The 13,718-nt window shown below is 46.1% G+C and overlaps 1 long non-coding RNA gene and 1 pseudogene across 8 annotated transcripts in view; one reads left to right on the top strand and one right to left on the bottom strand.

The window, feature by feature from the left end:
- LOC102555576 (uncharacterized) overlaps positions 1 to 13,718 on the top strand; it is an 83,098-nt gene that overhangs the window by 3,355 nt on the left and 66,025 nt on the right. The window lies entirely within an intron of this gene.
- LOC147995680 (small ribosomal subunit protein uS17 pseudogene) lies at positions 12,084 to 12,721 on the bottom strand (annotated as a pseudogene).

Consider the following 13,718-nt stretch of genomic DNA (forward strand, 5'->3'; position numbering starts at 1 on the left):
GTGAGGCACCTGTAAGTTCTGTCCACTCTTCATCCGTTGTGTGGCTGGACGGATAACCGTTCACCAGCCTCCAGTTTGCTTGTCTGTAAAATCTAGCTCATCATGGGTGACACTGTGTGGAATGTGGGACCTAACAGTTTATCACAGGTCTTCTGTAACACTAACTCCTTGCTTAAGCACCTCTGCCCCTACTCCTACCACTGCTCTGACTGAAGTTCCTCCCCAGTGCTCCACCAGAGAAGGTGACCCACAATCTGGGGCTGTGTTGAGGACTCGGGGTGGTTTAGAGTCAAGGCAGGGTTGAGGCAGAGGCCTCATGGTAGCTGCCAGGTTCCCCCAGACCACTGTGCATTCCACTGAATACTTCCTGAGCGTCCGGTCTGGATGGAAAGAAGAGAGAGAAAAGAGCTGCACAGAGCCCTTCCCTCAGGCCTGGGGGCTGCTTTGCTGAGCTGTGAAGAACCACAGATTGGGCAGATTCCTGAGGTAGTCCTGGTAAGAATTCCTTCCAACTAGAGGGAGAAAAGGCCAAAGAAGAAAGCAGGGGAAATAACAGGAAGTGAAGGCAGGCGCTAGTGCTAGTGAGAGAGGGAAGAAGAGGACTCTGCACAGAACCCAGAGCCTTCTTATGCACCTCACTGCTCAGTGCAGGCAATGCTGTTAACTCCAGCTTCCACCTAGAGTTAGAGCCCTGGGACAGAGGGATTAAAGTCAGCAACCAGGGAGGGAGCAGAGCCACAGAGAAAATTGTCAGCAGGTGTCTGCAGCCAGAATAGTCTCTTGGCATGGCCAGAGCACATACCTATGTGGCTTGGTTAGTAGAGTGATTACCTAGCATGCATGGGCCCTGTGCTCAAGTCTTCACACTGTATAAACTGGGCACTTACCTGTAATCCCTAAACTGGAGAGGTAAAGACAGAGGATTAAGGTCATTCTTGCCTACATAGCAAGTTTACCTGAACAGCATGAGCCCCTGAATCCTGGTCTCTAAAAGTGAACATCAAAAACACAGCAAAACCCAGAGTCTCAACTCTGGTACTGCAGATCCTAACAAGTGTGTGTGTGTGTGTGTGTGTGTGTGTGTGTGTGTGTGTGTGTGTGTGTGTGTGTTCATTCCTTCTTCCTCATTTGTTGAAAACTTTGACCACTAAAAGTAAAGACTACATAAACACAATTACACATTCAAACACACACACACACATCTTTTTTTTATGCGTTGTGTATTTTTATGCTCTTTTTATTTTTTTAAAAAAGAACTTGGACAAGACTAAAACACATATTTTCCCACTAATCAGCCTCTCCCTCTTCCTCAACAAAAACAACAAAGACCCCCCACATAAGTTGAGTGGGCATGGTTACATTCTATAATTTTTATGGAGCAGTGGGAAAAGGGAGTGAGCTGGTCACCTCATTTTAGCCTTTAGGTTCCTGTGTTCTGATAGGCTAAAGTGCAGTAGTTCTAGTACTCTGCCATTGTTTGATTAGCTCTCATAGCTAGAAGGGGGTTATCGTCCTTTGGGGATCTCCAGTGCAGTTGGGGGAGGGGGTGGCTGGGCTATAGCCATCAAACAATTGTGACTAACAGGACCGTGGCCAGTGCTGGCTAGTAGGATCTGGGATGGGGATGCTAGCTGGCATATTTCTTGGCCTTGTATGGGGAGCGTCAAGTATGCATGTGGTGGTCAGATTAGAAGGATGATTCACTTCCTTCACAACTTGGCCTCAGGTGTCACAGCATGTTACTTGTGTCATACTTGTAGGTATGTCCGGATTCAAGGACAAGCAGATCATTAGGAAAGTGAGAAAGGCATTTGGGATGGGAAATCTTGCTGGACCCATCCTGGGTAATAAATATAGTGTCCAAAATTTGTCATGTTAATAAGGACAAATTATGGAATTTGTGTTCTTTCTAAGAAAGTGTCACCAACTATTGTGGCACCAGTGTCATGACATCCCCATGGCTTTCAGACTGACATACAGGGGTACTGTTTTTGACCCCTGTCCACTGAGTGCATAGCGAGAGTCAGGGTTGGCTGAGCCCTCTCATGAAGAGTGATGGGCACACTTCTGTGTGAGACAAACCAGGCATTTTATACAAGAGCAAAGCTGGGGCTTGTCAGGCGCACCTAACTTGCTGTTATCGATGCCCTGTCAGCAGTGCTGTGTATTGGACAAGACTAAACAGAGATGTATCCCAGGCACGGGGAACTGGGATCCGTTTAGTTTGCATGGTCCAGAAAAGGGCTTCATTTAGTGTGCGGGATAGGAGAGTTGTGTGCTTTGAGAGGGAGATGCTTGGTTGGGGACATTCTAGAGTCTGTCGGCAGCTGCTGTTGGGTTCCTCCCCAGAATAGACTCTCCTGGTCTCTGGTCCAGTTTCTGGATGTCACTTTCTCTTGGGACAGCGCTAATGTCCAGAAGTGAGGTTGGGCCAGGCCATACAGAAACTCTAAGTTGCTTTTCATCTGAGAGAAGGTGGGTGCTCTAAGGTCCTGTCACAGGGAATTAAAGTGCAGATCCCTAGGCCTCTTTCTTCCCTTCCCGCAGGTCAGACTGTGCATGCGTACCTGTGTGGACTTTCTTGGGGACTCTGCATAGAAGCACACAGTAGCCTGCCACAGTGATCATCACTGTGGGCATTGGCACCCACTGTTGGATTTTAAATCCTGGGTCTTGTACTTTTAATAATGGTCACACTTTAGCTACCCACTGCCTCAGTTTACCTACCTAATAGGTAGAGGCAATGATGACTGTGATCAGATTTGCTTCACCAGAACCCCAGCTCACAACAAGTATCTCACAGTCCAGTAGGAAGGTCTTCATTGGGGATGGGGTTGGAGGGTGTTAGTTCATTCCCGGGGTGATGAAAGCTGAAGCCTTTCTCCACCCAACATCTAGGATCTAGGTCCCTTCTCTGAGATCCCAGAATTCAATGGGGACAACTTAAATCAACACACACACACACACACACACACACACACACACACACACACACACACAATCTTTCCAAATTCAAGTGAGGGCAAAAAGGGGTCTCTGTGGTTACCATAAACACTTTTTAAAAACTAGAAGGGCTAGGGAGATGGCTCATTTAGTAAAGTGCTTTCCTTGTAAGTGTTAGGATCTGAGTTTAATACTCAGATGCCATGTAAAAAAGTCAGGTGTAGTGGCACCCACTTGTCACCCCCATCCGGAGAAAGTAGAGACAGATGGAGTCTTTGGGCACACTGGCTAAACTCCACTACTTGGCAAACCCTGTGTCCCAGTGAAAGACTTTGCTTAAAAAGAGAAAACGAGAGATGACAGCTGAGAGGGACCTCCTAGCATGAAAATGCACACGTGTGAAAACATATGCACTAGAATACATGCACACATGCAGATACATACAGATGGGTGGCTTCTTGTTGCTTCTTGATTTAAAGCCTAAGACAGGGTCCAAATACATTCTAGACATTTCACACACAAGAGCAGTCACCGGGAAGACAGGAGAGGCAAAGCTGAGGCCAGGTAGGCTGCCCACCACAGTCTCTTAGGTGTGGCCTTAACCTGCAGTCACTTCAGAGGCTGAATCAGGAAGTAGGAAGCCTCATCCAGCAGTGGGTTGGCCACATGTGCAGTGCCAAGGGACAAATGCCTTCCAGGAAGAGATCACAGAAAGTGACAAGACTCTTTAGTTAATTTTAGTCAACTCTGAAACCTCAGTTCAGCTCCAGCAACGGGGTTGGAATTTAACATCTGTGTGGCTAGTGAGACTATCACACGTTTCCCAATGTGTCATACACTGTTTCTTTGCTTTGGAATCTGAGTAACCAAAGGAAGAGCCATTTTCTCTGAGGTATCACTCATGTGGAAAGGTAAGTGAGGGAGCCCTGGGGGCAGCAACAGGCTGGCCTTGCCAGAGATAGAACCAGGAGATCTAAATCCTCAGCTCCTTTGTCAGAGATTCAAGATGAGTCGTCATGTGTGCAAGTTAGGTTCTTCCTTTCCGTTCGTGACTCTACTGTGACCGACCGTCCGTGTTCATAACTTGTACGTGTTGTGGCGATCTGTTCACGACTGCACAGGGCTCCCTGGTGTGGAAAACTGCTGCCCATTCAGCCCGGCCTCTCCCTAGGATTAGCACCAATGGCAGCTAGTCACAAAGCAGGTCTACTTAAATCAAGAACTTAAATCTCAGGGTTGGGGATTTAGCTCAGTGGTAGAGCACTTGCCTAGCAAGCGCAAGGCCCTGGGTTCGGTCCCCAGCTCTGGAAAAAAAAAAAAGAACTTAAATCTCCTTTTTATTTTTATTGTTGTTGTTGTTGTTATTATTATTATTATCATTATTATTATTATTATCGTCATCATTGTTTCACAGAACAAAATCATCAGAATGCTACTGATAATTTCTGGTTAATAAGCTTGTTCTTCAAAGGGTCTAATTTTCGTGCTCTGCAAATTTCTCAGGGAAACACGGAGCATGCAGGGGACTTGCTTGGGTCTCAGGCAGTGGGTAGCTTTGAATGTCTGCCACTGGAGTGCTATGAGCTTGACGTGATGGAGATCAAACTCTCACCACAGAGGCCCAGCTCATCCTAATTCTTTCTGGGTTACCCAGAGTCTTGGGCCCATGTCCTTTCTCCACAAGGAAACAGTCTCTCAGTCGGTAAAAATCCCCTTTCCCCACCCCTAGGGAAGAACCTGGTGTTTTACCCTCTACCTAGCAGGGGTCATTATTTTCATCCACTCTTGCCCCCAAATGAAGGCATAGAGTCGGCACAATAATTCAGAATGGGAAGCAGAGTTTGGGCTTGTTTTGAAAATACCTTTTAAAAAGAAGAGTTTTAGAACAATAAAAGTATTGATAAAAATCACACAGCTGAAGTGAAACCCACTCGTCCACCTTCCTCGTGCTTCCTGTTTTGGTTAGCACATTATCGTCAGCCTCGGTGGTATTTCCACCCTCTGCTTCCACCGGCGCATCTGGACGAAATGTGTGCTCAACCGGAAGGGTCTGGAGCCCTTCCCTGTTCTGCTCAGGTCCCAACATTCCAGTCAGTTGCCACCAAGAAGAGGCCAAGGAAGCTTTGGCCACCCTTGGAGACAGCAGAGCCACAGCTCAAGTGGCCTGAACTGCTTTCTGCTCTGGACTCCTGGCTTTTAATCCTAATTGCATCCTTGTCATGGAGGAGGGATGGTATTCGTTTTTCCCAATCCTGGGACAGAAAAGAACAGTCTTTGCATCATCTGTCTGCAGCTGATTACAGCTCCTCAAGTCACCAAACATCACACTGTGAGTCCCAAGCAGGACATAATGAAAGGTGACTGTGGTGGTTTGACTAGGTTTGACCACCACCACCCCCGTTCCCCACCCTCCCCAGCCCCCTTCCGCATAGACTCACATGTTTGAATGCTTGGCCCATAGGGAGCGGCACTATTAGGAGGTGTGGCCTTGTTGGAGTGGGTGTGACCTTGTTGGAATGGGTGTGGCCTTGTTGGAGTGGGTGTGGCGTTGGAGGAAGTGAGTCATTGTGGGGATGGGCTTTGAGGTTTTCTATTCCTAAACTCTGCCCAGTGTGGAATGAGAGCCTCCTCCTAGCTGCCTTTGGATCAAGATGGAGAACTCTTAGCTCCTCCTCCAGCACCATGTCTGCCTGCCTGCTGCCATGCTTCCCACCATGATGGTAATAGATTGAACCTCTGAACTGTAAGCCAACCCCAATTAAATGCTTTCCTTTCTAAAAGGTGCTTTGGTCTTGGAAACGATGTCCCTTCACAGCAATAAAACTGTAAGACAGTGACCAAGATGCTAACAACGACAGCTCCTCTCTGTCAATCCCTGGCTGCCCTTTCTGGTAGATTTAAACTACCTTAGTCAAGCTGAGATCAGTCTACCATACTCCTACCTCTCCATGTCTACATGGATTCCTTTCTTTTCCATTATTTTGTTTTTTGAGGCAGAGACTCAGATGGCTCAGGCTGGCTCTGAGCTAGTTACATAGCAAGTTTGGTCCTCTTGCCTCTGCTTCTTCTGATTGGGATCGTTCGCCAGCTCCCACTGGCGTACTGGGTTGCTGTGCCTTTATTTTAGTAGAGGAAGGACTATTGGTGTATTATATTCGCTCAAAGCTACTACATACCTCTTTCAGAAGTGTAAAGAGAACAAAGGACAGATAAACACCTTTATTTCCAAGTAGACATAAATAAATAATGATTTTTAAGTTTCTGTTGGGTTTCTCAAGATAGTATTGGGAAAATAGCAAAACTTTGCGTACTTGATTTCCCAAAGATGGCCGCCATCTGTCTATACACTCAATAGTCTCTGACCACTAACCTTGTCTTCTCATCATGATCTGGTCCCAATGACTACTCTGAGAAGTATATTCCCAGTGTCTAGGTCCAGACCTAAGTGGACTGATAGCTTCTGTCTCCTTCCCTGCTCTTGGGCACTCTCTCTCTGCTGCTGAGAAGTTCAGACCTGTGGAGAGCCACATGGAGAACAGCCCAAGTGCTCTTTGACAACACCAGATTGGACCCCAGCCAGCAGACAGCACGACAGCCAGCCACAAGTCAGGCCACCTTGTCCACATAGAAGTTCCTGATGTTCTGTGAGAACTCATTCAAGTAGTCACAAGTTTCATGAAGTTTTCTCCAAATGCCCTCCAAATGCCTGGCTTGGGCAGAAGTGATCCCTTACCTGTGAGCCTCACACAAAGCTCACTTACAGGGAACAGCAGTGGTGACCTGGTTGCTCTGGACTGCATACTTCACCCAGCATGATGTGCTGGAGACACAACCTAGAGCTCATGGGCAAAGTGCAAAGGAAACTGACTACCTATTGCCTAAGGTGCTGGCACAGTCTGAGTCCCCAACAAGACTATAAGGAAAGCACACCCCCTGGTTTTCCATGTCCTCTTCTGGTCTTACAACTTCTGTGGCCTTATAAGTTCCCATGTATGGTGTCTGCATTCTCCTCTGCCAGAACCTGAACCTTCCCTCTCGTGTGTTCCCCTCCCAATAAAAGCATCCTTTCTGGATGAGACTGGAGAGACGGCTTAGCAGTTAAGAGCAGTGGCTGCTCTTCCAGAGGTCCTGAGGTCAATTCCCAGCAACCACATGGTGCCCTGTTCTGTCTGATGCCCTCTTTTGTCATACAAGCATGCAAAAAGAACATTCATATACATAAATAATAATATAAATCTTTTTTTTAAAAAAGCATCCTTTCTGCACATGCCCCACCAAAAACGAACATCTACTTTCGTCTTTAAAGTGAGCCTGAATCAGCATCATTGTTGTGATGGCCATTCCCAGTTGTCAACCCCATCGTGTGTGGAATGAACTACAATCCAGAAATGGAGGCCACACCTGTGATCCAGATCTTGAGGCTGGAAGACACAGGCTTTTTGATACGGATCTTGAGGTATAGTGGCTATGAAAAGCTTAGCCCCAGGCAAAGTGATAAACACCTTTAATCCCAGGAGACAGAGGCAAGCAGATCTCTGAGTTCAAGGCCAACCTGGGTCAGATTGTCTCAATTCCAAGTAAAGAAAAGCTTAGGACCAGGTGTGATGGTATGCACATTCAATCTGGGCCATACCTTCTGTGGAAGGCCTACATAAGGACAATGGAAGAAGGAGGGCTTTTTTCCCCCTCCACCTGCTTGCACGTGTTTGCCAGCACATCTGTTGGAAACGTCATCTTCAGGATTCCAGCTTCTACAGAAGTCCAGCTGAGGCACTCAGCCTCATGGGACTGAGCAACTACTAGACTCTTGGACTTCCCATTCACAGCTGCCCATTGTTGGGCTAGTTGGACTGCAGACCATAAGTCATTCCAATAAATTCCCTTAATATATAGAGACATTCCATAAGTTCTGTGATTTAGAGAACCCTGACTAATACAGGAAAAAGGAAAAAACAAAAACAAAAAAATACAAAAACCCCACCTGCCATCGAAGGGAGTGTTGTTAAAGGAAGGGAACAGGGAAGGGCAGAAAACCCAGATCAGGACTGTTTGACCTGATGAGAAAGACCTCTCTGGCCTTGGTCTGACTCTGTGAAAGCGGTTCACAGACAGTCTTCTGTGGCTCTTCCCTTCACGTGTCCTGATCTGTCACAAGCAGCTGGTCTGACTGAAGGTCCTACTATGGTGGCAGTAGCTGAGTTCAAGCCCTAGTTGCCTGTCCGTGAAATGGGTACATGCATTTACCATGTGTAACTTCTCTCCAGTTGCCTGTCTGTGAAATGGGTACATGCATTTACCATGTATAACTTCTCTCTAGGCAGAGCTTAGATTTGGTTTTCATTTCAATTTGTATGTGTATGTGTGCTTTGCCTGCATGTATGTCTGCCGTGTCCATGTCTGTGGCCCTCAGAGAAGGCACTAGATCCTGTAGATCTCGTGGATCTGTAACTGGAGTTACAGATGGCTTGTGAGATGCTGTGTGGGTGCTGGGAATCAAATTCAGGTCCTCTGGAAGAGCAGTCTGTGCTCTTTACCACTGAGCCATCTCCACCCAGTTTGGACTGTTTTTTTAACCCTGTCTTTTCCCTACTGCTGAAGGTAGAACTCACAGCCAAGGGTTAGCTACTCCCTGCCCTGTGGCTGACAACTGTCTTTGGTGTGGGGGTGGGAGATAACTTGGGAGAGGGTCTCATTCTGAAATCAGGAATGTCATGTTGAGGCTCAAAATGTGGCCAGGAAAGTAAAGTAGAAGTGGAGAGAGGGGCAGAGCGAATGAGGAAGAGATGTGGCTCCAGGTCACAGAGCAGAAAACAGCTCAGACAAGCGAGGGGATGCCTGGGCCAGAGCTGCCCAGGAAGTGAGAATCGTTCCCATCACTGACCCCTTGCCGGCTTTGCTGGGGAAGACTGGAAAGGAATATTGGTCTGGGCAGGTGCACCACCATAGAAGCCCCGCACTGTGGTGGGTTGCTCTGTGTTTCAGAAAGGTATGATCAGTGCTGTGCAGACCACAGTGAGAAGGTTAGAGGACCCTCCAGGACTTCTACAGACAGCCCTTCTCTCTAGTAAACTGGGGCCAGGATAGGCTACCTAGGAGAACAGAGAGAGGCCAAGTTGCTGTTACTGACAGCAAGGGCAGCCAAGCTTCTATTCCAAACTGACTTTAGGGCCGTGAGTAATTAATTCTTTCTCTCATAGCAGCCTCAGCCTTCCTAATGCTGTGACCCTTTAATACAGTTCCTCATATTATGGTGACCTGCTAACCATAAAATTATTTTCATTGCTACTTCATAACCATAATTTAACTATTGTTATGAATTGTAATGTAAATGTCTGTGGCGAATATGCTCAGGGGGTCTCGACCCACAGGTTAAGAGACAGTCATCTAGATCAGTGTACCCTCATCCAGGCAGAGGGGACAAAGCAGGGCTCCTTGGCTTTGCTCTGTAATTTTCAAAAATGAAACACAGGTTACCTCCACTGAACGGCACATATATTATTTGTTTAATTTCCTGGGCAACCATTTAGAATCCTTCATCCCTAAGCAACATACTCCCTCCTCACTCCTTCCAGCTGCCCCTCGCCCCCCACCTCTGGCGTCTGTCATAGGTTAGTTTGTCTTGTTCTTGAACTTTATAATAATGAAACTGGGGAGCGTAGAGCAGCCTTTTTGTGTCTGATTTCTTTTGCTCAGTGGAACATTCTAGAGAGACATTCAAGTTTCTGTATTTCTAGTTCCTTGTTTCACATTGCATACAGGGCTATCCCTCAATTTGGGCTATGTCTCACATTTCTTAAATCCTGGATTTTCTGTCACCAATAAAACAAGAGTATTTTTGTGGATGTTCATAGCCTCCTGCCCTCAATAATACCTCAGAGTGGAGTTGCTGGTGTGAATTGAAGATTATGACAGTTACAGAATTGTCAACCAAATACAATTGGGAGTCACCAAAAAAAGCGAGTCTCTGGGTCGTTTAAACCTGGTATAGCATTACTAGAAAGGATTTCCTCAGTCCTGTTAATTGAAGTAAGGTAGTCCACCATGAACAAAGGCAATACTATTTTCTGGGTTTGGGTCCTAGACTGTTCGTAGAGGGGAAAGCGAGCTGAGCATGTATCCACTCCTTTTGCTCCTAACTGTGGATGCCATGTGAGCCACCTTGACCCCTGCAGGATGGGTCCCAGACCTGTGAGCTAAAGCCTCCCCTCTTGTCTTCTTTCAGGGTGTTTTATCACAGCAATAGAAACCAAGATTGATATTTGTTTTTATTAGAAAATACCAGGCACTTCCCCCAAGGGCTGTGCTATCTATTGAGTTCCTCTGAGCAGGAAGAGAGCTACTGGCTTTCATGAACTTTCTAACACTTGGTGGACCTCCTTGCCCATCTGGGCAGGTGTGTGGATAGGACTGTGTGATGGTTTTTCCTTATGTGACTTCAACTCCAGGGCACAGGCCCCGGCGGGCACCACCATTCATGTGTGCCCATACTCACAAAAATAAACACACAGCTAAACACAATTAAAAATAAATAAATCTTTAAAACAAATATCAACTTGATATAAAAAAGATACTAATTCTTCCCATTATGATGGAAGAAAACAAGATAATTTAAATGATATCTAATACAAAATTTTCAGATCTTTGATCAGGCAAAATATCAAAAGTTAACTTGAATAATTTCAAGTAGGTAACACTACTTTTTTATTTATATGGTTATGTTTCTAGAAAAACTAATAGAAATTCTGATAGTGTCAAAAAGTGGCTTTGAGGGTGGGCAGTTCTTTTCCTCTCTCTCTCTCTCTCTCTCTCTCTCTCTCTCTTTCTCTTTTTAAAGATTTATTTATTTCATGTATGTGGATACACTGTTGCTATCTTCAGACACCAGGAGAGGGCATCGGATACCATTACAGATGGTTGTGAGCCACCATGTGGTTGCTGGGATTTGAACTCAGGACCTCTGGAAGAGCAGTCAGTGCTCTTAACCGCTGAGCCGTCTCTCCAGCCCCAGTTTTCTCTTTTTAATGGTTGTTTTGTTTGAGACAAGGTCTCATTATCTCAGGCTAGTTGTGAAAATCCTCTCTTTCTTTTTTCTTTCTTCTAATGTACATTGGTGTTTTGCCTACATGTATATCTGTGTGAGGGTGTCAGGTCTTGGAGTTACAGACAGTATGAGCTGCCATGTGGGTGCTGAGAATTGAAACCAGGTCCTCTGGAAGAGCATTTAGCACCCTAAACCACGGAGACATCTCCCTAGAGATGTGACTTTTTAATCCTACCTCCAGCTCTAAGGCCACTCCAGCACACCCAGCGAGCCGTGGAACTCTTAACAAGACTTTTGTGTAAATTACATAGACACAAACTAGATAGGAAGCATGGTCAGGCACTGTCCCGAACCAGCAGTGGGCTCTAATGCCAGGCATGCAGTATAGCATTGGTTCTTCCTGGATCCAACCATCCAGCTCTCCCTGAAGATTTTAAAATTATCAGACTCCATAGTCACACAAACCAAATACACTTCTTCACATATATACATGTTTGGTTTCTCTAGAGATTCCCACGGCCTCCTTACTAAAGCCTGAAATCATAGAACCTACCAAAAATTAATGAATGAATGAATGAATGAATGAATGAATGAATGAATGAAAGAGCATCGATGGACTATCTTTACATTTCCAAAATCTCTGAAGCCCCAGTCTCCAAATTCCTTACAATCGGGATGTCTTAGGGACCCCCTTCCAACCATCATCTTGCTCCTACATCTTCTTAGTTACCTTTTCATGAGTGTGGCGGAGTCGGGGGAAACAAGATAGGAGGATTTATTTGGGCTCACAGCTTCAGACAGTTCTGTCTGTGGCGGGTTGGCCCTGTTGCTTCGGGCCTGAAGCTAGACAGAAACAAGGTATCATAGTGTGGGAGCTTGTGGTAGAGAAGGTTGTTCATGCCATGGTGGCCAAGAAGCAGAAAAAGAAACAGGAAGGGGCCAGCAAGCAGGTATGTGTTTCCAAGGCACGCACCTCTAAGGTCTACTTCATGATTCCATCACCTCCACAAATAACCCTGCCATTGGGGGACGAATACATGACCTTGTGGGGACATTTGATATGCAAAGCATAACGCCCACTCAAAGTTAGGATGGCTTTGATTCTGTACCCATGTGGCTTCCCAAGAGCTGTGACATTTGAACGTTTATTTAAGTTGGAAAATAACTTGATTTGTTCTAGGGCTAGAGTCCCCTTAGAACTTCTGAAACTGCCTCTTGGTGCCAGCCGCTGTGGCGACCTTGAATAGACAGCCTGCACTCTCTAACAGTGACAATGTCGCTGATCCGGACATCTCTGAAACAGAGGGACAGGTGCACAGACATGTTCTTGCGACACCTCTCAAAGCAGTTGTACTTTTTGATGTAATGGAGATAGTCCCAGCGGATGACAATGGTCCTCTGCATCTTCATGTTCGTCACAACACCAGACAGGATCTGACCTCGGAGAAATTACCAGGAAGGGGCATTTCTTGTCTATGTAGGTGCCCTCAATGGCCTCCTTGGGTGTCTTGAAGCATAGACCAATGTTTTTGTAGAACCAAGGGAGTTTTTCTTTGATGATTTCTCCCAGCAAAACATGCTTCTTGTTTTGAGAGATCGTAGGCAGCTCTTGGTAAGCACTCTCTATCTGAGAGTCCGCCATCTTCCCAGCAGCCTGAGAAAAGGCAGCTCCCTTATTCACTACTCGACATTTGAACTTTCATTTATCTATTTCATCTTGAAAGTTGTAATTACATTTTAAACTTTTTATTTATTTTAAGAGTTTCACTTATGAATATGCTGTATTTACATGAGGAATATCCTAGGAGTGATGTGAAGACGGTTTTACAGTCATGTATATGTAAAAACTCTTGTTATCTCTTATTACACGTGTGGGAGTTGATGGAGATTCTGGAAACCGCCCTACTGATATCTTGCACCTTTCTCCCTCAGTAACGTGGTTGGTTCATTCTAGAAGAGGCTTTTCAAAGGCACAAGATGATTTGACTGGAAATGGATTGCTATTTCACATGGCTGTGTGCAGGTGAAGTCACCTTAGTGGACTTCGTGAGAATATCTGTTTCAGGGTCCCTTCTCAGGAGCAGAGGTGAGATGTCTATTCTCAGAGGCAGAAAAAGGAAGGGCAGCCATGCAAGGTGTTGATGACATCATAGTCTTTCAGTGTTAGCAAATCCAAATGGATAGAGCTGTTGGGAATGCACAAAAATAGGGCTTGGTGATGCAGGTCTGTCATCCGAGGACTTGAGAGGTGAAATTCAGAGAGCAGGAACTCAAGCCTGGGCTACTTGAGACCCTGGAGAGAAGGGGGTTGGAGGGAGAGGAAAAACAAAATTTAAAGGTGTTAAATGTTTGCCACAGGATTTGTTTTTCTTAACAGCCCAGGAGTTGGTGCAGTGCCTCAGGGGCCTGCAGCTTGGGTCAACACGGGGTACTTTCCCTGTATGTGAACCACCACAAACACTTCACTCAACCCAGGCAGAGTCAGATTCTCCAAACCAAAGAGAAAAGCCCCAGCTTGGGTTAACTGGCAACTGAAGGCGACAGACAGCCCAGACTGGAGGAGGGTGGGGTGAAGATGAACTTCATCGGGTGGTTTCTACCTGACTACCCCGGACCCTCCCACACGGGGTTTGCTCCATGTTGCAGAGGTGCCCAGCTCGCAGTAAGCATCTGGTTGTGTGCACTTGTTCAAAGGCCAGTATAAGGACTTAAGGGTGAGAAAGTCTTAGGACCC

Source organism: Rattus norvegicus, chromosome 3 (genome assembly GCF_021556685.1).
Source record: "Rattus norvegicus strain SHRSP/BbbUtx chromosome 3, alternate assembly SHRSP_T2T, whole genome shotgun sequence".
Taxonomy (NCBI): Eukaryota; Metazoa; Chordata; class Mammalia; order Rodentia; family Muridae; genus Rattus; species Rattus norvegicus.